Here is a 27,533-nt window from a genome sequence, read left to right on the forward strand (position 1 = left end):
AACCAGAATCCATGGTTGGATGAAGAGGTCCGGGCTCTTCTCAGAGCTCGTGATGTTGCCTTCAGGACAGGGGATAAGATGGCACTAAGTTCAGCCAGGGCTGAACTCTTCCATGGAATCCACAAGGCAAAGCGAGGGAATGCACAAAAGATTCACAAACAGCCGTGTGACACCAGCGACACAAGGCGTATGTGGCATTGGATCAAGACTATAATGGATCACACATCAACCTTGCAACTTAAAGACAATGACATCTCGCTTCCGAACATACTGAATATCTATGAATGGTTAGATGAGAAGAGCAGGATGATGCTGAAGAAAGCTCTGTGTCCTCCTGATGAATGGGCTCCTTACATAGCCATGGTCGAGGTGAGGTAAACCCTACCTAATGTGAACCCACACAAGATGGCAGGACCAGACAACATACTTGTGCACAGATCAATCAATAGAGGGCTTTACAGACATCTTCAACACCTCACTGCAGCAGTCCATCATCCCCACAGGGTTTAAGACAGACACTAATCCCAAGAGGGTGACAAATCAGGTCTCAATGACTACTGCCTTGTGGCACTGACCTCCACCATTATGAAATGCTTCATGCATCTGGTGATGGAACACAACCCATTTCAATTCACCTAGAGAAAAAAACTGTTCCACAGATGATGCTACAGGCTTGTCGCTTCACTCTGTCCTGACCCACCTGGAGAACAACGTCTCATTCATCAGGCTGTTCATTGACTTCAGCTCAGCATTTAATGCGATCATTCCCCAGAGGCTGGTGGAGAACCTGTCCACACTGGGACTCACCATCCCTCTTTGTAACTTCCTTGGTAGTCCCTCTGGACTTCCTTGTGACCTATCGTGGACACACAATATCTCCTCTTTTGTCTGGAATGCGCAACAGCCACTGCACTTCCCGAGAAGACTGAAGGCGGAAAAGCTACCATCCACCACTATGTCAACCTTCTACAGGAGCTCTATTGAGAACATCCTGGCCAGCTGCATCACAGTGTGGTATGGCTCCTGCAGAGAAATGTATCAGGTCAATCCAAAGGACTATAAGAGCAGGAGAGAGGATCACTGGAGTCTCCCTCCACCCTATCATCGATGTGATCTACCGAGATTAGTGTCTGAAGTGGGTGCGTAAAATCATTAAGGACGGCTTCCACCCCGCACACAGCATCTTTCAATGGTTCCTGTTGGAAAAAAGATATAGGTGAATCAGAACCAGTACCACCAGGGTGACTAACAGTTTCTTCCTACGGGCAGTGAGAATGCTGGACGACCAAAGGAACTGGTCACATTAACCATCTGAGACTTTCATTTATACGAAACAAAATGTGTTTTTTTATTTGTATATATGAAGACTTGTCCTGCATGTATATTGTTTGTCTGAATGTGTGCTATGTCTGGTTATGAGTCTGCCTGTTTTACATCAAAGACGAAGAATGTTGTTTTGTTGGGTTGTACTTGTGCCATTAGATGGCAATAAACTTGACTTAAAACCCTTAACAATACATCATAGTATAAATCAACTCTGACCCATGAAACCCTTGCCACCAAATTATACCCCATTAACCTATCAACCCTGTACTTTTTTGAGGGCAGGGGGAAACCAGAGCACCTGGAAAGAACATAAAATTCCATACAGACAGCACTGGATTCAAGCCTGGGTCGCTGGTACTGTAATAGGGTTGTGCTAACCATTATGTTAACCATCGTTGAGTCACACAGGGTGGAAAAAGACCATTCAGCCCAACATTGATGGGTCAAATGGCCTACTTTTGTTCCTTTATCTTATGATCTTGTGAACTTAGGGTGGCATGGTTGGTGTAGGAGTTCGCGCAACACCTTTACAGCATCAGCGGTTGGGACTGGGGTTCAAATCCTGTGCTGTCTCTAAGGATGTTCTCCTCGTGTCCACGTGGGTTTTCCCCAGCGGCTCTGGTTTACTCCTACCGTTTGAAACTTACCAAGATATTGGTTAATTGGGTGTATGCATGTCTAAACTTGCCCTCACCAACCAAAGTGCCCCATCCACGCTAGTCCAACCTGTCTGCATTGGCCCAGACCCCGCTCAACACGTACCATCCATATATCTTGTCACAGGGGAAATACTACAAAGTATTCCTGATGTCTGATCAGGCATCCATTGGTTGTCAATCATCTATGTGCCCTCAGCTCTTTCTTAGCCACAATATCTACAAACGTGTCTTGTGAGGAAAAGATGATTGAGCCAAGGCTTTTCTCTTTGGAGTGACAGAGGGCACAGAATGAATTAATAGAAATATATAAGATTATGAGAGTTAGAAGTGGACAGTCAGCACCTTTTTCCCAGGATGGAAATGTAAATACCAGAGGACATCAGTTTAAGATGAGTGGAGGAAAGTTTAGGGGAGACATCAGACTTTTTTACACCGAGAAAGGTGGATGCCTGGAATGCGTTGCCTGGGATAGTGGTGGAGGTTGGTGTAATAGGAACAATAGGCACATGGATGTAAGAGAAATAGACAGTTATGTGTATGATCTTTTCCATCTGAATGCAATAACTGGAAAAACTCCCATTTTAAACCCATTAACTCCTGTCACCCTCCCATTCTCCCAATCGATGCTGTCCTACTGCTGGCCACAACCGTGGAGGAGGCAGTTACCCCTGCCGGAACTTGGATCAACAATTAAGTGGGAGATCTCACAGGTGAAGGAGTAATTATGAGATCACCCAGTTCATTGTTGCTGGAAATTCCAACATGGACAGTCTCCCCTTGCCACAGCCAACAGCAAAGCAGCATCAAACAAGGGAATGGGAGGCTGTCTGTCAGGTGGTGGAGGGAAAGATTAAATTGTTGTGAACTTGGTTTGCATACAGTATATTGGAACAATATCGTGGCCCAAAGGCTCCATTTTGTGCTTTAATGTTCTATGTTTGATATTCTAACTTCACTCAGGCATAACTTGCATAGTCTATCCCATGGTTTGGATCATGAAGGCAGTGCATGGTTCTGTTAGCAAATGAGCAACACGTACAATCTGAGGAACTTCAGAAAACTCAGGACTCGTGCCATCAATTTTCCTTTCACTCTTTCTCTCCCCACGTGGAAGAATTGCAACACACACCTAATGACCTCTGATTAAGGTGTTCCATTCCAGAGTTCGAGATTTATGCAGCACAGAAACAGGCCTTTAGACCCAACTCATCCCTGCCAACCAAAAGAAAATCCACTGGAGGAACTCAGCCAGTTAAGCAGGGTCAGTGGGAAATAAAGAGTCGTTAATATTTCGGGTAAGAACCCTTCATCTTCTACAGATCGCTTTTGCCCCAGATTCTGCTTCTTTTTCAATCTTTTTATTGGTTTTAACATATGAAAAATATATAGGTTCTAATATTTCCCAATTTCAAAATGTTTCATCTTCAAGGAAATGGGAGGGACGATATTTCGAATTTCTACCTTATTAATCTGATAAATCAAACTTTGTAATTGCAGCTGTGAGTAGCTTTAATTCATCGATAAAATGGATAAACATTTGTATAACTTCACATTGAGATTTTCATAACTGAGTAAACAAAGCATACTGTATAATGATATTCCACTTTAAACAGATATAAGAATAAATAGACAAAATAGGATGAATTAAGATGAATTCAAAGAAAAGCATCTCAAGTATCTTTCATGCTTTGTCAGAGAATGTAATGCAAGCTCTCGCTCCACTTGGATATTACCACATGATGTTATAGTCACTATGGTAACACTACAAACAATAATTTCTTAAAGGGTTTTTACAATAATTTCTTAAAGGGTTTTAACCTTTACAATGGGTACATCTGGTAATAATAATAATAATAATAACAAAGTGAATTAATATCAAGTTTCAAGTATCAAGTAATGATAAACAAGGTACATATGAACCCACGTTATTAAATGGAAAAAAAGTTAAGAAAAAAACATGAGGGTTACCGGCCAAGTTAAGGAGTCCACTTCTACTACTAATAATAACTATGGGGTCATTAAAAATGAAGAGATAATGAACCTATTAATTTAGATAGTAATTGAGAAAAGGACCTCAAAGAGAAATTGTTAAGATCCATTGCAGCCATAGTACACCTAATTTTTTCTAGAGACAGACGTGCCATCACATCTGACAGCCTTTGAGTCTGAGTGGGAGGGACAGCATTTTTCCATCTCAGTGAAAGGGCCCTCCTAGCATTGAGGGAAGCAAAAGCTACTACATGGAATTGTGAAGAAGTCAATATTAAATCCACTGGCCCCACTCACTCCAAAGATAGCAATGAAAGGGCTAGGAGTCAAATTAACAGTAAGGACTAATGATATGAATATTAAGAACTAATGATAAAGTACAAAGTACCCCTTGCCAAAAATTAAAAAGAGGACATAGCCAAAACATATGATACAACAAACCTTCCTCAGTTATGCATTTATCACATATAGAGGAAATATTAGAATAACATTTAGCTAACTTACTAACCTTAGAAAAGTTTGTTCAATGGATAGATTAATTTAAATTGAATGAATGAATGCCTAACCCAAAGAGAAGATGAGACAGATTCTAATATCTGTCGAGTCTTCTCTCTCCATTGTATCCAGTCAGTCCCAGTTGCCTGCATTTGGCCCATATCCCTCTCAAGTTTTCCTGATTGTGCATCTGTCTAAATGTCAATGTCCCCACCTCTACCACTTTTTCCCGTAGCTCATTTCACACGCCCTTCACCCTCTGTGCTTAAAAGTTACCTCTCAGGTCCCTTTTCTATCTTTATCCTTAAGCTCAAATATAGGATTGAAGACTATTAGACATAGGAGCAGAGTTAGGCCATTTGGCCCACTGAGTCTGTCGTACAATTCTATCCTTTTCAACTCTGTTCTCCTGCCTTCTCCCCTTCAACTCTTTCTTCCCTTTCTATTCAAGAACCTATCTACTTTTATCTTAAATATACCCAATGATTTGGCATCCACAGGCATTAATGAAAACAAAATTCACAGATTCATTGCCCTATGGGTAAAGAAATGCCTCCTCATCTCTGTACTAAAGGGACATTTTTGTCTTCTGAAGTTGTGCCCACTGGTCCCAGACACCCCCACCACAGGAAACATCCTCTCTACGTCCTCTCTATCAAGGCAACTTCTGGCTCCTTTTTAAAAATAAGCTATACTAGCCGTTCCCAAAATATTCTGTGTCCTTCATTCAACATGTATTAGCACAGGCACATCCAGGCTGGCAGGGAAACAAAAAAGCTGTCTTCAGTTGGGTAAGGGTGAGATCAAGAGAACATTTGCTGATTTAGATGACACACATTTCCTCAGAGGTTTGAGAGTGAATATTTTAGCCAAATTGTGACAGATGCAAATAATTCTGGAGTTCAGTTAAATTTTTAAATTTAAAAATACCAGCTCAGTAATAGGCCAGCTCACAAACACAAGCCACCCAATTCCATTCATGGACTAAACAACCCACTAACACCTGTACATCTTTGGAGTGTGAGATGAAAAGGGAGCATCCATGAAAAGGAAACCCACAGGGTCATGGGGAGGGTGAAGGGTGTGTGAAATGAGCTACGGGAGGAAGTGGTAGAGGTGGGGACATTGATATTTAAACAGATGCATAATCAGGAAAACTTGAGAGGGATATGGGCCAAATGCAGGCAACTGGGACTGACTGTACACAATGGAGAGAGAAGACTCGACAGATATTAGAATCTGTCTCATCTTCTCTTTGGGCTAGGCATTCATTCATTCAATTTAAATTAATCTATCCATCGAACACACTTTTCTAAGGTTAGTAAGTTAGCTAAATGTTATTCTAATATTTCCTCTATATATGATAAATGAAAAACTGAGGAAGGTACGTTGTATCATACGTTCTGGCTATGTCCTTCTCTTTTTAATTTTTGGCAAGGGTACTTTGTACTTTATCATTAGTTCTTAATATTAATATTAATACCCACAGGGTCACGGGGAGAATGTACAATCCCTTTACAGACGGAGGTGGATTCAAATCCAGGTTGCTCACCCTGTAAAGTTGAGGAAATTTGACTAAGTCACACAAGCAGAAATCTAACAACGATGTGGCCATCAGCTGTTCCTTAATCAATGTTCTTTACATTTAAAAGAGAGGGTGAAGGGAGCTTCAGCACAGTGTCTCAGTCAAGTGATGACACATCCTCCCTTGTGACTGTCAGATGGTTATTTTAACCTAGGAATTACACGGAAGCAAGAATGTTAAAGAATTTTGTGGCAATGTGATCTCACCTCCCATATTCATTTTCCAAATCTTTCATGTGTATTATAAACAACAAATGTTGTGGGACACCACTCCTCACAGGCATCCAATCACAAACACATCCCTCTCCCAACACTCCCTGCCTCCTATTGCCAAAACAATTTTGGAACCAGTCTGTCAATTTGCTCTGTATCCCATGGGGCCTAATATTTTGAACCAATATCAAAAGCCTTACTAAAGTAAAGTGGGGCCATAACATACAGAACATTATCTTTTGTAATCTCTATATCATGCAGAAATGTGGAGAAGGGACTGCACCATTTGGCCTTTTGATTCTTTTGCCTTAACTTCAAAGAACAGTGTTTCATAATTCACAAGAATGTATTGATACGGTTAGCTAAGGATGATTGGATGAATCTTTTCCAGATGAAGACCTAGGAGAAAATAATTTATTGGAGTCAAAGCTTAGGAGATATCCCAATCAGATCTTCATTGAAGATGGATGTCTGGCCAATAATTGTTAACTTTTGGGTAAATTGAGAGCAAACAATTTAATGGTAGGATCCAAAAATAATTCAAAAGTTATTAGTGACCATATAATGGAAGTTGTTTCTTCTTCTCAAGTTCTTGGTCTAGTTTATTGACATTCCCTTTTATAGCACTCTTTGAGGTGTTGCCATATACTTATTCTCTGTGTTCCAACACTTGGTGGACTTTAAATACAGTTTAATATTTAGATGTATTTTTAGGACCATAAAATTGGGATATTCAGCTCCTAATCCATTGTCTTGACCAATACTGCTCTGGATTTCAATCCATTTTAACCCTAGTTCTGTCTTCCTTAACAAAAACCCATCAATCTCACCTCCCCCATCCTTTACATTCTTTAAAAATTTAGACGTACGGCATGGTAACACACCATTTCGGCCCATGAGTCCATGCTGACCAATTTGCACTCAATTAACCTACAGGTCCAGCATGTTTTGAAGAGTGAGAGGAAACTGGAAACTCCAGGGAAAACACATGCAGACACAGGCAGAGCGTACAACCTCCTTACAGACAATGTGGGAGTCGATCCCCACTGTTGCTGTAAAGGCTTTGCACTAACCACTATGCCAACCATGCCACTCTTTTTTTATTCAGACATCTATCTGTTTTTCCAGATTCCCTAGGCAAGGATTGCCTTCCACTTCCTATGGATGTTGTGTGATCTGCTGAGTTTCTCCAGCACCTTTGTGTATTGCACTGGAACCTTCTTAATGAAGTCTGTCATACTCCGTTTTAGTATACTAAGTTGCACTCAAGGCTCAACAGCTCTCAGGCGAAAAAGTGGGGGATGGGGGCTGGGGTGATTCCAAACTTCAACTGCCCTTTGTGTGACCAAGTTCTTCCTGGCATCAGTCCTTTACAGCTTAGTTTTAATGTTAATGTTATGTCCCCTTGAGTTGGGCATTCCAACTAGAGGAAATCGTTTCATGCTATCTACTCCACTAAATGCTTTAATCATTTAAAACCCTTCAATTACACAAGTCCTTAATCTTCCATAGTCACGGGATTGTAAACCTAGCCCATGCGATGTCTGAGGTTTAACTCTTTAATCCCTGGTCTTTTTTTAAAATTTCTCTGCATCCATTCTCAGTCTAATATTTTACTGAGGGATAGTGCCCAGAGTGAACATTTTACCTTATGTGGGAACTGATCTTTAACATGTAAGGGTCAGAGAGTCATAGAGTTTTATGGTATGGGAACAGGTCCTTCAGCCCAACTTGTTTGTGCCAACCCAGGTGTCATCCCAAACCTGTCCCATTTGCCAAACATGGTGCTATGTTCGATGATACCTTCATTGAGTAGACGTTGCATCTCAGACTTTTTGAAGTCTCAGTCTGCTGTGTTGTACCTCCTGCTCTTGGTAGCAATACGTTTGCAGTCTGGGGACATATTCGGGAAGAGAGGTGGAAGGAGGGGGGTCGATATTCAGTGTGGAGAGGCTGCATGTGGGTTCTGATTTTAGAGGCCTTCCATTCTGAACCGTTACAGGGGGAAGGAGACCAGAATACTCCAAAGTCACACTTTTAAGGTGACACAGGAATCCAGCAAGCATCGGAGCACACAATTCATCAAGTACATACAGGTATATCTTACAAAATTCCCTCCCTCGAATCAAATGACAAATGTACTATACAACGTTTTTGAATATTTGTAGAGTGCAAATGAGATGCAAGGAATATATGATAATTGGAAGGATACATCTTTAGCTTGTACACAGTCTGTGAGTCTATGAATCTTTAAGTAGAGCCCGTGTCTATTAGACATTTAGTGGAATGTCTGTTTACCTTCACGATCACTATGGAGTTGCTGAGCTGGTGAGGTCTGTCCTGATCTAGAACCATCGAGGTGAAGACCCCGGAAACTTGATACTCCTCACTCAAGTGGACCCCACCTGGGTTGCCCACAGGTAAGATGGCGTCGACCTTGTGGCACGGCATGATGGCCACCTTCCTTCCTCTAATGATGAAGACGGCGAGTCTGAATGTGAGCCGTGGCAAGATGGCCGCCGAGCCTTTTCAGGCCATTTCCTCACAGCCACCCACCTTCGGCGTGCAGTAAGTGGGTTCAGAGCAGACGGCTTGGGGCGGAAATCAGATCTGGGAGTGGTGTAGGCTGTGGACTTCCCTGGGCTTCCCCTTGTGTGGCAAACCCTCGCCCAATGCCCTTTCTTGACACAGTTGGAGCACACTGAGTCTTTAGCCAGGCAACGAGATCAGGGGTGCTGTCTTTTGCCTCAGAAAAAGCACTCACTAACATGGGAGTGCTCCCTAGCATGGGAAGCGGCAGCCGTTAGGGCAGGGGTAATGGGAGCAGCTGGTCCTTGGAAGGGATTACCTGGTTGAGCGAGCTCACTACTTTCGAGGTCGTCATTCTTGAGCTTGGCCTGTTCCAGTGACTTGGTCAGTTCAACGTGGCTAGCCAGGTCCTTCTTACCCAACTCAAGTAGTCACTGCCTCATGTACCTCGAGCAGACTCCCGCGACTAGAGTGTCCCGGATCTGTTCTTCCTCATGAGCACAGCCCGTAGCTGCTTCATACCTGCACGGCACTTCTTAGCAAGCATCCACAGATCCAGCAGGTAATCGTGGATGGTCTCTCCTGGCCGTTGGTGATGTAGAGCGAGTCACTGCCTTGCTAGAACCTTGTTTTCCAACTTCGGGAACCAAACCCTTAAAGCCTCGATGGCAGTGTCATATGTAGTGCAGTCCCTGATGACTGCATACCCTTTTGTTCCTACCTGGAAATGAGCGCAGATCTCCTGAGTTCATCGGTCTGGAGGACATCTCTGGTCACATTCAGGTAGGCCTGGAAGTAGTCTAGCCAGTAAGCGAATCCTTAGCCATGTCGGGGGACAGAGGGTCTATCAGCAGCGTACCTGGCTTGAGCAGCGCTTCCACCTTCTAGGGCATAAGCTAATAAAATTGTAGCATGAATAAAAGCTCTTTCGACTGGAAGGAGAACAAACACTTTTATTAGCTTATAACTGAGGGTAGGGTCTTATAGTGGACTTCCGAGGGTTTACGCGGGTGACCAGGGTTATATATGGGTAGATGGGGGTGGAGCCATCAGTATAACACACCACCAGTGAATCTCAGTTCACTGCAGTCAGTATGTTTAACAATATGATCAGGCAGATGTGAGCATCTTTAGCAAACCCATGCCCAGCTAACCCTGAGAATGCACCTGTGGCCCACCTTCTGGATATGTTACATCCATTGTACCTTAATTTGGGATCTGGGCAGAGCATTGATCAAAGGGCAACTATATGATCTTCAGGAATCTGCCCCCTCTCAATAAAGGACTGGTAAGTTGTAACAACATATCTTCCAGGCTGTTATTTCCTGCTCCCATTGTACACTGGAGGTGGGGGGGGGGGGGGGGGGGGGGCGTGGGTATGGAGGGAATAGAATGTTTGACTTAAGCATCCATGTGGGCTGCTTGAATTGCACATGCCTTGACTTTGCAAATTGGAGAAGCTCTGACAGAGTGAACCACTGCCTGGAGAATATCCAGTCTCTGCAATGAGATGGCATTTCTCAGGATGAATTCCTATCCTTCTGGGGAGGGTAGTGGCACATTGAGCAATGTGACTGCTGTTGTATGTTAAGGAAAGTGGCTCTCTCTTTTGGAGGTGGCACCTATTACTTCAGCCCAAGGGAAAATGATGTTCTAAATCATGTCCTGCCTGCAACACTGTGAATGGAGTTGAACAATGTGCACCCATGTACCGATGTGCACCCATCGGTAAACAAGCTTTCTTCTGAGGTTATGATACAGGGAAGTGATTAAGTGGCTTAATGCACATGGGCAGTGTACTTTAAAATTCAGCGTGTATCAGTATTTAGAGTCGTTTATTGGCATCTGTAATGAGTAGCATCGAAGTATGGTTCAGATCATGGAATTGATCCTTCCTGGAATCTTGAGTATGATTGCCTGATACTGAACCCCAATAAAAGCTTCCTAAACTTTATTCAAGTTACCTGAGTCTCACAAAGAACACTATGTCTGTTCCACAATTTTTCTGTCTATTTTCCTGCACCAGGAACCGGTTATTGAAGGATGCTGGCGCCATCACCAGCGTTAGTAACATCTTACTCCTGAATCCACTTTCAGCTTTTTCATCTTGTGATGACCCTTTTCTGCTCGTTATATTTTCCCAATTGTTTCCCTTTTTTTGCTTGCAGAGACCCGTTAAAGCTGGTCTCATTGTACCTCATTTGTTATTGAACCACTCCCCCACTTATTGTTATATTTTTATTGCTGTATAAAAGAGCAGGTGGGCAGACCAACTCCTTTAGGTTCATTGTGCACCTTGAAGATCACGATTTAGTGAGCTGTTTATGGCAAGAGTATCATCACGTTGGATGCAATAGGAGCATTGATTTGAGACTCACCCACACACAGGGGCGTAATTTACATAGAACAATATAAATGTCTTAGGTGTGAGGGAGTAAATGCAATGAATTGGTGAACATTCATCACTCTTTCCTTCACAGTCTGAAGACAATTTATCAGCCCTCATTGAAACAGTGCTTTAGAAATTGGGTTTGCCAAAGGAAAGGAGTCATGGTGGATAATTGTCAGTCTGGAGTCCGGTGAAAGCAGTGTGCCTCAGAGATCAGTGTAGGGTCATTTACATTAATGATTTGGATGACGGTGTGGTAAATTGGGTCAGTAAATATGTGAATGATACAAAAATAGGGGGTTCTGTGGATAGTGAAGATGGTTTTCGGGGACTGCAGAATGATTTGGACTGCTTAGATGAGTGGGCTGAAAGATGGCAGATGGAATTTAATATCAATAAGTGTGAGGTGCTTCATTTTGGGAAAAATAAACCAAATAAAACAACATATGCAGTGAAGGGGAGGGCATTGAGGAATGCAGAGGGATCTTGGAATAATAGTTCATTGTTCTTTGAAAGAGGATTCTCATGTAGATAGGGAGGTAAAGAAGGCTTTTGGTATGGTGGCCTTTATAAATCAAAGCATAGAATATAGGAGCTGGGAGGTGATGTTGAGACTGTTCAAGGCATTGGTAAGGCCAAGTTTGGAATATTGTGGGCAGTTCTGGTCCCCAAATTATAGGAAGGATATCAATAAGGTAGAGAGGGTGCAGAGGAAATTTATTAAAATGTTGCCGGGATTGCAGTATCTAGAATACAAGAAAGACTGAGTAGACAGGGTCTTTATTCATTGGAGTGTAGAAGGTTGAGGGGGGATTTGATAGAGGTATATAAAATTGAGGGGGATAGACAGAGTAGATGTGAATAGGCTCTTGTCCTTGAGAGTAGGTGAGATTGGAACGTGGGGGTCATAAGTTAAGAGTTAGGAGACAAAAGTCCAGAAGTAACATGAGGGGAAACTTCTTCATGGTGGCTGAGTGGAATGACCTTCCGGAAGAGGTGGTTGAAGCAGGGTCAATTTTGTCATTTAAGAGTAGGTTGGATGAGTGCATGGATGTGAGGGATTGGAGCGTTATGGACTGGGAGCAGGGGACTAGAGGAGATCACTTAAATCTGTGCAGACTAGAGGGGCCAAGATGGCCTGTTTCCATACTGTAATTGTTATATGGTTATATGGATATTTAATTATTCACCTTTTGTATAACAAATCGAGTCCAAGTATACTGTACACTCCAATGGGCATTTTATATAGCTGGAATATGTGGATAATGGTAGTAATGCCAGCATGTTAATACCGAGTAGGTAGTAGCAAGTTGCTTTTTTTATTTGTTGCATCCCACCTGGTGAATTTAATCCCACTATACTGTTCAGTAGGGAGTCCCCAACTCCAATTAATAAATCCTAACCATCATCATAAAACTAGCCTGAGACCTCTACAAGGGCAGCACAGTTAGCATTTGTGGTTTGCGTGACCCTATTGCAGCGTCAGTGTCCCAGGTCGAATCTGCCACTGTCTGCACTGTTCTCCCCACGACCTGCATAGGTTTCCTCTTGGTGCTCCGGTTTCCTCCCACATTCCAAAGATGTAAGGGGTTGGTTAGTTAATTAAGGTTTCATGGGCCAGAATATGTTAAAACCTTAAAAATGCTTAAAAAAATTTAAAATTAAAATAGCCATTTGTATTTGCATTTGGAAACACCAATATCCCTGAGTGTAAAGCCCTCCAAAAGGTAATGGATGCAGCCCAGGACATCACAGACAAAACCCTCCCCACTACTGAGTGTATCCAGAGGGAGCGCTGCCATCGGAGGCAGCAGCAATTATTAAAGACCCTCACCACCCAGCACACGCTCTGTTCTCACTGCTGCCATCAGGAAAGAGGTATAGGTGGCATAAGACTCACACCACCAGGTTCAGGAACAGCTGCTACCCCTCCACCATCAGACTCAACGGCAAACTCAATCAGAGACGCATTTAAGAACTCCTATTTCTGCCCTTCATTGATTTTCTTTGTTCTCTCTGTTTTGCACAATCATTTTGGTTACATTCTTATCTGTTTACAGTTCTTTGTTTACATGGTTATGTTGTGTACAATTTTTTTTGCACTACCAATTAGTGGTAATTCTGCCGCACCTGCAGGTAAAAGGAATCCCAGGGCTGTATGTGATGTGTATGTATTCTGACTATAAATCTGAAATCTGAACCTTGAAACATAATTTTTCATCAAATAATTGCAATTGTAAAAATTTATGTATCTGTCATTTTGTATCTATTATTTCTTTTTCTGTCTTGGCATATGGTAGTTATTTAATGCACAATACTACAGTTGATTGTTTAGTTTCAGTAAGTAAGAATTTTGGTGCATCTGTACTTTGTACATGACAATAAACTCATTCCTTTATTACTCATTGCTCAGTGATCTATTTCCAGAGAAATGGATCTAAACACATAAATATTGGAAACCCCTCTTGTACAGTGAAAGATGAACATTTTAGAGGAGGGTTTGAATGAAATATTTGGGAAATGCTGCAATCTAACTTCCAGTTGTTGGGCATTGCAGCCATAGAGCACAAGTGGTGAAGGTGGTTAACATTTAGGGCAGTGGATGAAGGACCAGTGAATCTGCCAGCTTTTTATTTGGGTGTTGCCAAGACTTTTGGAAGTTGTTGAAAGAGAAAGTACTCCAGACGGCGTGAAGCTTTTGTTGAGTCATAAAGCAAGCGGCTGCCTGTATCCTCCTCTTGATGCTACTGCAATTATGTTGCTGGTGTGCAGATTCCTGGAAAATGCCGATGCCCCAAATGCTGGAGGTGGAAGACCTTAACAATGGAGATGGTTTGAATATGGAAGGAGATATCCATACTCTCACTCATTTCCTGGCCATTGCCACTTCTCAAATAAAGGTAAACAAGAAAGACTCCAGATTCTGGAACACCCGCATAATGCACAAAATGATGGAGGAACTCAACGGGTCAAGCAGCATCCATGGAAGGCAATGTTTCACGTCTAAACTCTTCATCAAAAAACTCATATCAGTCAGTGTTTTGCTGCTTTAAAGGACAGAACCCACCATGATTAGGACTGAAACTTGTGCCATTCCTAGTGACTGTCCTGATCTTTAAGCTTGTGGTGCTGAGAGAGGTGCCACAATCCTCTGGAGGAGGTTGATATAGAGAGACCTGACTGAAGCCTCTAGGTTTGGAGATCCAAAATGTGTCATTTATGCATCTGCATTTTGCTGCAGTCTCCTCAACCTGTCAGATGTCAATGGCAATCTTGTCAAATTGAGTCCCAGTATACAGTCAGTATATGCTCACATACGCATATCCCTAACAGACACATGATTCAATGATAGAATCACAAGAACATTGACAGGACTGGTGGGCTTGGGATCTAAGGAGAATCTTGGATAGACTGTGTGATAGTACAGATTCTATCACCAATGTGTAAATGTACATATGTACAGATGGTAGTGTAGAATGACTGTGATTGGCTGAGAGTATAGCCACACCTACTGGCAGGTCTTAAAGGATTGCTCCTAGCCAGACCAGGTCATTCTGGACTGGTCAACCTACTTGTGATGTGCTCCAGTCTTTTAGTTAATAAAAGCCTTGGTTTGGATCAACAAGTCTTTGGTTCTTTCGACGCGCACTACAGACTGGGTCAACCCGGCTTAAAAATATAGGAGGCTGAGGGTAATGTTATAGTGGTTTATAACATCATGAGAGGTATAGACAAGGCAAATAGTCATAATACATTTATACAGCATGGGAACAGGCCCTTTGGCTCAATGTGACCAAAATATCAAACCCGCACTAGCCTCATCTGCCTGTTTTTGGTCTATTTCTCTCCAAACCCATCCACATATCCATTTAAATGTTTCTTAAATGTCTTAGTAGTACCTTTACCCCTCAGGATCCTATTAAATCTCTCCCCCCTCACTTCTTTAAACTAATGGTTTTCAATCTTTTTCTTTCCACTCACAGACCACCTTAAGTAATCCCTATATCATCGGTGCTCTGTGGTTAGTAAGGGATTGCTTAAGGTGGTCTGTGAGTGGGAAGGGAAGGTTGAGAATCGCTGCTCCAGACCCAATTGTTTCTGAAATATTTTGCTTGAGCAAAATTGTCATTGGCCCATTTCCTTTGGAGTTCTGAAACCGTGGACATAACGAGCCAATTAGATATGATTAAAACAGTGGTTTTCAAACTTTTTCTTCCCACCCACATGCCACCTTAAGCAATCCCTTACTAATCACAGAGCACCCAAGTCATAGGGATTACTTAAAGTGGTATGTGAGTGGGAAGAAAAAGTTTGAAAATCACTACCTTAAACCTATGTCCTCTGGTTACCAATTCCCCTAGTCTGGGTAAAATACTCTGTATGTTCAGCGATCTGTTCCTTCCATGATCTAATGTGTAAATAGTTTACTGGGTTCAATTGGTTGCTTCCTGTGTTCATAATTTATGTTAGAGCAGCCACTGCTGATTAACAACAGGAAGAAGGGAACTGAGTCACTATGGACATTCGTCTTCCTTTCCTTTTGTAACCACCTGTGGGTGTTAACTGTGCCTTAGATGAAGAGCACCTCATACTCCACTTGGGTGGGAGGCAAGAGTGCACTGATAATTGCTAACTACTGCTGAAAACAGTGATGATCTGCCATCCGGGTGGTGCTATACCACCCATGGGTGCAAAGCTTCAACACAGTAAATGAGTGATCCCGCATGGATGCCAAGGCTCACTGCTCTGGAGCGCACATTTCAAAGGTTCGAATGCCCAAGAACTGGCTGTATTTGCCATTCCAGTTGATGCAGATTAAACCATTCTGTGAGCTGGTGCTGATGAGATGCTGGCATTCCATTTTGCTGCAGGAATACTGCAACCAAGTGAATGGTGCTTGATGGGGGTGGCATTGGAGTGAGGTGACCCTCCCCATAGATCCAGAGTCAATATACAAACATGCTGAAGAAACTCAACAGGTCACACAGCATCCACAGGAAGTAAAATGCAGGCAATGTTTTGAACCTAAGCCCTTTGTCAGGAATAATAGAAGACACAGGCCTAAAATGTTGGTTACCCTTTATTTCCCAAGGATGCTGCGTAACCTGCTGAGTTTCTCCAGCACGTTTGTGCATTTTTACTCGACCCTAGCATCTGCAGACTTTCCCATTTAACAACATATATCCTGAGTTGATAATCCTTACAAAAGAAAACAAACCACTTGCCAAAGTGACCAAACTATTATCCCACAAAATACACAAGTAAGGATTACGTAAACATTTTCTGGGACCATGAATTCCGTCTTGGGGTCCTAAAATGTAGAAAGGATGAAATTAGTTAGTACAGGAACATGCCCCGGAAGGGTCTTTTTTTTTTTTACTGTGCTGATTCTCTAAATTTAAAAACTAATGTCAGATTATAACTGGTACAATGATTTTACAGGGGATCAACAAGTTGATGGAAGGAAGGCAGATACGTGTGATGTTCTGAGCTGTGTTCACCACCTTCTGCAGCTTCTTCTGATCTTGTGCTGATCTTGGGATGAAACATCCTTTCAGATGATGCACTGAGCTTTATTTATAAGGGAGCTTCAATTATAAGGAAGAACTTAAGACACAAGGATTCTCTCCTCAGAGCAGAGTCGTCAAAGGAAAATGTAGCAGAGGTTCTTAGAAGCAAGGGGAGACCACCTCTAATAGCTGGATGGTTGGTAATAAGGTGGGCATAATTGGGAAAAGAGTACAATATATAATGATGGCCTGAATAGCTTTGCTCATTTATGTAGTCATTGAGACCTTCATTGGCATTTTTATTACCAAAAATTCTCAAGTTCCAGACAAAGCTGTGCAGACAAGTGTGTTCACTTTCTCAAAGAAACTACATGAGAGGGAGGAATTGCATGGATATGGATATGGACAAGTGGGACTAAAACAGGAGGTCACACCCAATCGGAATGCTATGACACTTGGCTGTGTGGTGCATATAATCACCCTTGAAGGGAGATATCCCACTTGGATGTGGAGCCAGGGAATTCCTTCAGGTACAGAGGAAGAAACATTTGAGAAAGGATGAAAAGACGCTCCAATCCTGCAGCCCCGGTAATCAACATCACTGTGCACTGGATAGAACACTACAGCAGAGTACAGGCCATTTGGCCCTCAATGTTGTGCCAACCCATATATTCTTTCCTTAAAAATTACTAAACTACCTCTACCCTATAACCCTATATTTTTCTTTCATTCATGTCTCTGTCCAAGAGTCCCTTAAATGCCCCTAATGTTTCAGCTTCCACCACCATCCCCGGCAAGGCATTCCAGGCTCCCACAACTCTCTGTGTTTTTAAAAAAAAAAAACAAATACTTACCTCTGATGTCTCCCCTAAACTTCCCTCCCTTCTCTTTGTACATATGTCCTCTGGTGTTTGCTGATCCTGCCCTGGGAAACAGATGCTGGCTGTCCACCCTATCTATGCCTCTCATAACCTTGTAGACCTCTATCAAGTCCCCTCTCATTCTTCTACACTCCAAAAAGAAAGTTCCAGCTCTGCTAACCTTGCCTCATAAGACTTATTTTCCATTCCAGGTAACATCCTGGTAAATCTCCTCTGCATCTTCTCCATAGCTTCCACATCCTTCCTATAATGAGGTGACCAAGAATGAATAAAATGCTCTGTGTGATCTGCTTTTATCCTTTTCCATGGGTATGCTAAAGCTCAGCGAGTTGTGGTCACTCTCACCAAAATGCTCATCCACCAAAATGCTCATTCACCGAGAGGTCCACCACCTGACGAGGTTCATTACCCAGAATTAGATCCAGTATGGTCTCTCCTCTCATCGGCTGGGCCACATACTGTGTCAGGAATCTACCTTGGACACACATGACAAATTCAACCCTAACTATCCCTCTTGCAGTAAGGAGGTGCCAGTCAATATTAGGGAAGTTGCCCATAACTACAAACCTGTATTTCCAAACTTTGCCTGCTTATCTGCTCCTTGATGTCTCAAGGGCTATTTCTGGACCTATAGGCTACTCCCAGCACAATAATTGTTCCCTTCCTATTTCTAACTTCCACTCACATGACTTGGTGGATACTCCTTCAGCAACGTCCACCCTTTCTATAGCCGTGATACTATCCCTGACCAGTAATGCTACTCCCCCCCTCCTTTTCTACCTTCCATCCTATTCCTTTCAAAACACCTAAATCCCAGTACCTACATCAGTCGATCCTGCCCTTCCTCCATCCAAGTCTCTGCATTGGCCCCATCATAGTTTCACATATTGATCCATGTTCTAATATCATCCCCTTTATTCCTAATACTCCTAGATTTGAGATAGGCACATTTCAAACCCTCTAACTGGCTACCTGTATGTTTTGTCCCCTGTGTGTCCTTCCTCACAAACTCAGAGCACATCGCATCATGCTTTTTACCTTCTGCCCTATTCTCTGCACTCATATTCTGATTCCTAACCCCCTGCCAATCAAGTTTCAACCCTCCCCAACAGCTCGAGCAAACCTGGCTGCAAGGATATTGGTCCCTTTGCAGTTCAGGTGCAGTGTGTCTTTTATGTACAGGTCAGATCTTCCCCAAAAGAGAACCCAATGATCCACAAATCTGAACTCCTGACCCCTGCACCAACTCTTCATCCACACATTCATCTGCCACAACTTCCTATTTCCACCTTCTCTGGCGCGTGGCACAGGCAGAAATCCTTTGAGGTCCTGCTTTTTAACTTCTTACCTAACCCCTATATTCCCTCTTCAGGACCTCATTGATACTCCTATTTATGTCATTGGTCCCCACATGGACCATAACATTTGGCTGCTCCCCGTCCCCCTCCAGAATGTTATGAATTTGATCAGAGATGTCCCTGACTATGGCACCTGGGAGGCAATGTACCATCCAGGAGCCTCGATCTCATTCACAGAACTTCTTATCCATTCGTCTAACCAATGAGTCCCAAATCACCATAGCTTTCCTTTCCTTCTGAGCCAAGTGGCAAGCCTCTGTGACAGATACACGACCACCACAAATTCTCCCTGGTAGGTGGTCCACACCAATAATATCCAACTAATTGTTGAGGAGAACAGCCACAGGGATGCTCTACGCTGTCTACTTATTCTCCTTCCCTCTCCTAACAGTCACCCAGTTTCCTGCCTCATGACTTTTGGGGATGACTGTTTCCTTATAACTCCTCTCTATCACTGCCTCTGCCTCCCAAATTTTTCAGAGTTCATCCAGCTCCAGTTCCCTAACTCGGTCTCCCAGGAGCTGCAGCTGGATGCACCTCTTGCAGGTTTGGTCATCACTGATAAATGTTCTGTTCTAGATTTCCAACACCCTGCAAACAGAGCATTCCACTGCCCCAGCTGTCTCAATTAAACTCTTGCTAATTTACATACAAATTAGCCTAACTTTACTGGAATCAAGCTCATCCTCAGCCCCTGCTCACCAAAGCCTTGTGAGCCAAAACTTCTAAGTCCCACTCTTACACTAGGCCACACACTGACTGCTCTCCACTCATTGTTGGACTGTTCTGTAACCATTCAACACAGTTGGACATGTGTATGTACCAACCAGTTAAAAACAACAAGGCTTTTAAGTGAAAAACAAAGCTTGGGATTTTTACTTATAGGGCTTATGGTGTTGTAATTAAGCGATGATGCTTCTCAACTAAACATGAAGAAGCAACTAAAACCTCTTCGGTGGGAAATAACATGGTCTCTAGTACAATAAAACAATGGAACTATAGAAGACTATAGCACAGAAACAAGCCCTTCAACCCATCTAGTTCATGTGAATGTCTGCCTAGTTACATTGACCTGCACCTGGACCAGAACCCACCACACCCCTCCCAAGCATGTACATATCCAAATTTTTTTTACATGTTGAAATCGAGCCTGCAGTCACTACGTCAGCTGGAAGCTCATTCCACACTCTCACATCTCTCTGCCTGTTCACCCTAATATTCCTTTTAAACATTTCACCTTTAACCCTTAACCAATGTCCTTGAGTTCTTGTCTCACCTAATGTCAGTGGAAAAAGCCTGCTTGGTCTTATTCTATTTATATCCCTCTTAATTTTGTATACCTGTACCTCTATCAAATCTCTACTCATTCTCTGACACTCCAGGGAATAAAGTCCCAACTTACTCAACCTTTGTAACTGAATTCCTCGAGTCCTCAAAGCTTAAGTGCTAAGACCTTCAGCTTCCTGGTAGGGCAGTGGCCAAGTGTACCCAGAGGGCACCCAGCCATGAGTTTGCAGAGAGCTCATGTAGAAGAGTCAGTCTGGCCCAGCTTAGTGTTGGTGTTTGGACTGCAGCCAACCTCATTATGCAAGGGGAAGGAGTGCTAAAGGTCTCAGTGCTGATTGTTATGGGAACGCAAATGTCAGATGAAGACACATTAAGCTCGGATGAAATTAGGTACCAAGACACTCCAATGGAGATGAGCAGCTTGTCTCAGGTGTCTGTCAGGCTGCTGGGAACAGTGGTAGAAGGGCCTCTACACCAGGCAGACCAGAAACAGAGCTACCTTTCGTGAAAAGAATAAAATATATTTTCTCTTACATGATCACTTTTGAAGAGAGTTGCTCTGGTTCTCAAAGAGATCAGAACAAAATGCATGGAAATGTGCAGCCACTGTATATTCACCTCTTCCTTTTAATTCTATTTTCTGCCCAGGAAACAAGGTATAAAAGATTAGATTAACCCAAAATCTACCAGTCTTTAATGCTCTCTCTCTCTCTCTCTCTCTCTCTCTCTCTCTCTCTTCTCTCTCTCTCTCTCTCTCTCTCACTCACACTGTATATTTTCTTGCAGGAAGAAGCTATTTCCCAGCCCAGCGATCGCTGACAATTCTTTGAGCCCGATTTAAGCAACATTCCTGATGAATGTGGTCAATCGAGGAAAGAGAGACAACAGTGATCTTTTTGACCATTTTGAAGATCCTCTGCATTGACTAGGTCCGTTGCTTGGCAGCTACCATACCCCACAATGAGAGAACCAGACAGGACACTCTCCATGGACCAAGATGGGGGCCAGTCAATTAAAAGTTGGTTAGACAGGGAAGTAAAATAGAGGTCAACACTTTAGATAACTCAGGATCAGCTTGTCGTCTTGTCAGCTCTAATGCTGTCCTATTCTGTCAACTTCGGCTTCTCACTTGGTTTGTCAATGTTCAGAAGGATAAAATTTTAAACAGTACTGGAAAACTCATTTTCTCCTCTCTTCATTAGCTGCCTGTGGTGGAGTTGAGCATGCATCCTTTTTTGCTGGCTTCCTGTTGTGTAACGAGCCTGATATATATTATTTACTGCTCCCAGAGTATTGTTACAGGGACACTGTCATGTGGAAAAGTGTTGTGCTGAGCTTGGGAGCAGAGGGAGAGTGCAATGAGGTGGAAGGTGATGCTATATTAAGATTGTTTTTTTAAAAATCTCCTCTAACCAAACTTCTGATGATAAATTTTAAAAGTCCTTTGCCTCTCTTCATGCACAACAAAATTCTGTGAATGATATCCACATCAGCATCATGTTATTGGGTCGGATGGTGGCACGAATCTTTTGACTCCGATCTCCTGCTTCCATTTCCCATGACCCTTCTTGTGGTCATTATTCCCTTCTTTAGGTTTTAAAAGCTCAATAACAATTATCCCAAAATGTTCCATCTTTTCCTCCTCAATGTTTGTAGTTAGGCTTTGTTGTTTCACTGATGCACAGATTGCTGGTGGCAGGGGGTGGGGGGCGGGGGGGGGGGGGGAGGCAAAATTTACTGAGGTTTATAAAATTGTGAGATCAGGTAAATGTTCCAAGGATCTTTCCCAAGATGGGCAATCGAAAACCAGAGGCCGTAGATTTAAGGTGTGTGGAAAGAACTGAAGGGATCTGGGGAGGGGGAGTGGGCTCTTTCACACTGAAGGTAGTGGATATATGGAATAAGCTGCTAGAGGAAGTGGGAGAGGCAGGGATAATTGTAACATTTGAAAAGACAGGTAAATAAATAGGAAAGATCTAAAGGGATAATGGTGGAACACCGGCAAATTGGACTAGCTTGGTCAGTATGGACAAGATGGGTTGAAGAGTCTGCTTCAGTGTTGTAGATCTCTACGATTGTAGATAAAAAGGAATCATCCACCAACTGAAATGGGAATGAGTCTGGAAGTGAATTGTTACCATTGCCACGAGAGTGTGTAAACATTGGGACTGTGGATTGGAAGCTGACAAGGTCAGTCAAGTAGTTTCTATGATGTCCATCCAATTTTAAACTATAGCAGTGTGGAAAATTATCCCTGGGTATCCTTGACTTCAAAGAGACCTTATAGCAATCTCTATTAAGCTGATTAATGACATCGAAAAAATAAGCCCAACACAGCAGTTTTAGGTAGTTTGTTGCAGCAGGGAAGTCTGTTACAAGTTCAGAGGGGGGATCATTGACATCGTGGAACTAGATTAAGCAATTTTCAGACCATTTGGCCATTGAATTAATTTAAGAAAAGCATCACTGCCAGATTGAGGCCACATGCTAATTTTAGGAACACCTTGTACTCCATCCCGCAGTCTCCAACCAGACTGCATGAATATTAACCTCCATTTTCCATAATGTCCTCCTCCAGTTCTCACTTTTACTCTCATTCCTCTATCTCCCCACCCCTTTCCCTTCTTCCCCCCTCATTACAGTGCATCATTCTTAGCCTTCTTCCTCCTCCCTGTCGCCTCTCACATCTTCCCACCTGTATCCACCTATCACCTGCTAGTCTGTGCTCCCCCCTCCCCCCCCCCACCTTTTTATTCCACTGGTTACCTGATCACTAGCACCCCCTGTAGAAAGGCTCAGGCCTGGAAGGTTGACTGCCTTTTACTTTCCATGGAAGCTGCGTGACCTACTGAGTTCCTTCAGCACTTCTGTGTATTCCATTAGTTCCTCTGCATCTGCAGGCTTCTTGGAACAAAACAGGAACATCTGCAGACACCGTAATTGAAGTAAAAACACAACACTGGTGAAACTCAGTGTATTTTATAAAGCAAAGATAAAAACACAAAACCAATGTTTTGGTCTTGAGCCCTTCATTGAGGTATGATGAAGGGCTCAAGGCCAAAATGTTGCCTATGTATCTTTATCTTTGCGATATAAGGACCACTGTTTGACCTGCTGAATTTCTCCAGCATTGTGTTTTTTTCTGTAGACTTCTTGTTTAGCATCATTGCTTGCTAGAACATGCATTTTAGAAAGAAAGCAGAGGGCTTCATCCAAACAGAAATATGATGCTTTGATTTTATGGATGGAGTGTACATTTACAATGTTCATGTGGTAGTGATCAGGCATACTTTACAGATCCTCCTGACTTTTCTATCAGACCTGGAGTTTTACACTGGACAGTGATTTTAAACAGGGAATGGGTAATTGTGGCCACGGTTCCATTGCATGGAAGCTTGAAGACTGGATGTGTCTTCAGTGGATGGGGGCACACATTCCAGGGCACTGTGGTGGCTGTTATTCTTCCCTAGGCAGAGTTTTGACAGTGAGAAGGTTCTGCAGTGGGAAGGGATTGAGGAAACCATTGTGACACAGAACACAGGGGACAACAGTGGGCAAGCATCAACACCTGCGAGTGCGCTAAAATTTGTTCAGGGTGGTATCCCAAACTGGACAGCTTCTGCAAAGGACAGTTGACACTAGGAAGCTTCTACAGTGCACTGCTCCTATCGAGGGCAGACTCAACAATGAATAAGGAACATTTTGGGCTGATAGATAGAATATGTTCAGAGAGACATGGGTCAAATATGGGCAAGTGGGCCAAGTGTTAGAGGGACATTTTGATCAGCAGGGTCAAGTAGCACTGAATGGCCTGTTTCCAGATTGTATGACTCTAGTGGGAAGGTTTTACAATGCACTGGTTCTATTGCAGGCAGACTCTACAGTGGGAAAGTACCACAGTGCATTGGTTCTGTCATGGACAGGTCTGCAATTGGCAGAGAATACAGTGCACTGGGTAGACTCCTCATTGGGGACAGTTCTACAGTTCACTGGTTCTAACATGCACAAACTCTGCAATGGGAGGGTCCTCCAATGCATTGGTTCTATCATGGGCATACTTATAATGTTGCCATGGCTTGAGGACCTGAGATTTATAGAGAGGTTGGGCAGGTAAGGGCTTTATTCCTTGGATTTTAGGATGATGAGAGGTAATTTCATAGAGGTGTTAAAGTCAGGAGAGGAATAAAGGTGGTCCCCTATTTATGACTATGCGGCTAATGACCATCTGGGCATATGTCTGAAAAAAACTGTATAAACTTTTAAAATTAAAGAAAAAATATGTAAATATAACATTTATGTGTCAGGTCCCCTTTATTTTGATGGACCAACATGGCAGTGGCCATGGGCTGGGAAGGGGCTGAGACTCCACTGTGGCTGAATGTGTTCGATTTTCGGGACACAAAGGCAGTGGCAGTCCCAGTGTTTGAGGTGGGGTAGGTGAGCATAGGCCAGGTGCCAGTGGTGGTGGACAACAGGTCTTTCCAGTGCCGAGTGGGTTGGGCTCTGGGCAAAGTGATCCAGTTTAAGAATGTGTCGGCCCACAGCAACATATGTCCGACTTGTGTCCATTTCGAGGTTGGACCGATCAGTCAGAACAGAACTCAGATGCATGTCGGGGACCATCTGTAGATCAAGTGATCACAGAGAGATTTTTGCCCAGAGTAACGTTATTAGTGACCAGAGGAAATAGGTTTAAAGTGGAGGGAGAGATTTAACAGGAACCTGAGGGGTATCTTTTTCACACAGAGGGTGGTGGGTGTATGGAACTGGTTGATGGAGGAGGCAGTTCAATCAAGCATTATTGCAACATTTAAGAAAGAATTTGGGCAGATACATGGACAGGATGACTTGAGAGGATGAAGGACAAATACATGCAGGTAGAACTAGTGTGAATGGGAAATTTTGTTTTGCATGGGTCAAAGGGCCTGTTTCCTCCCTGCATGACTCAATAACTTTATGAAAGAACCTACTCAGGTGAAAAATCTCCATTCAGAGCAACACTAGAAGGATATGTGTGGACTTGCACTTTGTTCTCCTTTAACATATTTCAAATAATCATATAAGCAAATATGTATTTTTCTGTTCAAGCCCAAAATATACCTGACAATGCAAGGTCTTTCAACTGGCAAAGTAATCAAATTGTTTACAGAACCATCCTTACAAGCATGGCATTAAGTAAACATCACAGTGATTTTACTTTATTGCTGTACTGAGTTTCATTATCAATTCCCTTGGGAAAAGCCCCCCCCCCCCCCCCCACCTCTCTCTCTCTCTCTCTCTCTCTCACTCACTTTTCCTCCAGATATCTCCCTAGCCCTATCTATTTTTTACATCTATTTCTTTTTTCTCTCTTTCACGTTCTCTCTCTCTCTCTCTCTCCCCCCTTTCTCTCATACATATGCTCTCTCTCACTTTCTCCATTGCAGAGTGAAATGTTTTTAAAATTTTATTTAAGTATTTAAATAAAACACATTCATGTATACATAATAAATAAAACTGAAAAATAAGTACAAATGTGGTGAAATATTGTTAATGAGGCCTTGTGTCAGCTGTGTTTCAGTTGGTAGCTTGGTGGTTATAGATTCAAGTCCCACTCAAGGTATTTGAGGCCAAGGTAGAACGCAGCAATGAATCAATGTAACATTTCTAGTGCGGCAACACACAAAAGTGCTGAAGGAACTCAACAGGTCATGCAGCATCCGGAGGAAGCAAAAGGCAACTGTCGTTTTGGGCTTCCGCACTCAGTCAGGAATCTGGAAAAATAAAACAGGTAGATGCCTTAATAAAAAGGTGGGGTGAGTGGGGGGTGGGGGGGGGGAGTAAGAGAGCATGCAGGAATTGGGAGGAGCGCAGGCTTACAGGTAAGAGGTAATAGGTGGATACAGGTGGGAGGAGAGAAGCGAAGTGATAGAGGGGAGCGTAGCTCTCTAATAGGAGAAGAAAGGGAAGGGAGTGAGGAGCTGGAGGAGAGAGATGAGGGAAAGAGAAAGACCAAGGAAAGTGCCAGCGGAAAGTGAAGTCACGAATGATATCATCTGACTGGAGACTGCCAAGATGGAATATAAGGTGCCAATATTGCCTTTTAGATACAATATTAAACCAAGGCCTCTTCTACCCTCTCAGATGGGCTTGGCACTGAGCAAGACAATTCTCATAATGTCCTGGCTTTTATTTATCCCTCAATTAATGGTTAAAACAGATTGTATAGTCATTTATTTTATTGCTCTTTGGGGAGTTCTAATAATATTGCTGCATTATTTTCTACCCAATATTAGTGCACAGAGAGAAGAAAGTAGTTTACTGGTTGCAAAACCTTTTGGGCAGGTTGTGTAGGATGCTGCACATATTGCTATTTGCCCTCTACTCTCCTGCTAGCAGACAATGAGGGTGGAAGGTGGCACCTCATGGGGAACTACCAAGCTGTTTCCATGTTCACCAGACAACCATGCCCCCACACTGGGACCCAGCTCCCTTTCACACCTCATCGTCCTGCTCTCTGCACTCCCCTTAAACTCACCGGGGCCCTGATTAATTTAATTGTTTAAATTTTAAATTAAAAAAAATTTTTAAATTAAATTGAGACATACAACACAGTAACAGGCTATTCCGGCCCACGAGTCTGTGCCACCCAATTAACCTACATCACCGGTATGCTTTGAAGGGTGGGAGGAAACCAGACACCCCCCCTTCAAGGAAAATCCATGCAGGCACAGGGAGAACATACAACTCCTTACAGACGGCATGGGATTCAAACCCTGGTCCCGATCGCGGGCACTGTAACGACGTTGCGCTAACTGCGATGCCAAACGTGCTGCCCTTAATTATTTATTGTGTAGCATCTAAAACAGCATGTGTATTGAAAAGTTTGTTGGATTCTTAGTCCTGCACCAAAAAAAGAACCAACCATGCCAGATGAATGCTCTTTACTGTATTTGCAGCGATAGTTTATTTTCACTCAGTGAAGCGACTGCCTGATCTGTTATTCCCTCAGTTTAGAACTGCCAAGTCTGTACCATGGGAGCACAAAAGCTAGGACTGTCTTCCTCCGTGTGCAGAATACAAGTCGGCACCCTGCCATTTCAAGCCTTCCTTCGCATAACAATATGTTTATCCAGCTACTGTCAAAATTAAATTTGACCTAACATGCATGTATATTTACCTCAGTATAAAGGAAGAAAGTAATTTGGCCATGGGTGTTTCAGGCTTGACGTTTTAACCATAAACAGGAAATATGTTTGGGTGTGTTGTGCTCCAAGCTATTGAACCATACAACCAAAGTACCTTTGAACAGGGTGTAATTGGGGTCATTTGGA

The 27,533-nt window shown here is 42.9% G+C and overlaps 1 long non-coding RNA gene across 1 annotated transcript in view; it reads left to right on the forward strand.

The window, feature by feature from the left end:
• The first annotated feature begins 2,760 nt into the window (after positions 1-2,760).
• The window catches only part of LOC138742910 (uncharacterized), a 129,908-nt gene continuing 105,135 nt past the window's right edge, over positions 2,761-27,533 (forward strand). Inside the window, exons 1-2 of the long non-coding RNA XR_011344518.1 lie at positions 2,761-3,280; positions 8,269-8,362. This is a non-coding gene — a long non-coding RNA (uncharacterized lncRNA). The remainder of the gene's footprint in view (positions 3,281-8,268; positions 8,363-27,533) is intronic.

This window comes from Narcine bancroftii, chromosome 9 (assembly GCF_036971445.1).
Source record: "Narcine bancroftii isolate sNarBan1 chromosome 9, sNarBan1.hap1, whole genome shotgun sequence".
Taxonomy (NCBI): domain Eukaryota; kingdom Metazoa; phylum Chordata; class Chondrichthyes; order Torpediniformes; family Narcinidae; genus Narcine; species Narcine bancroftii.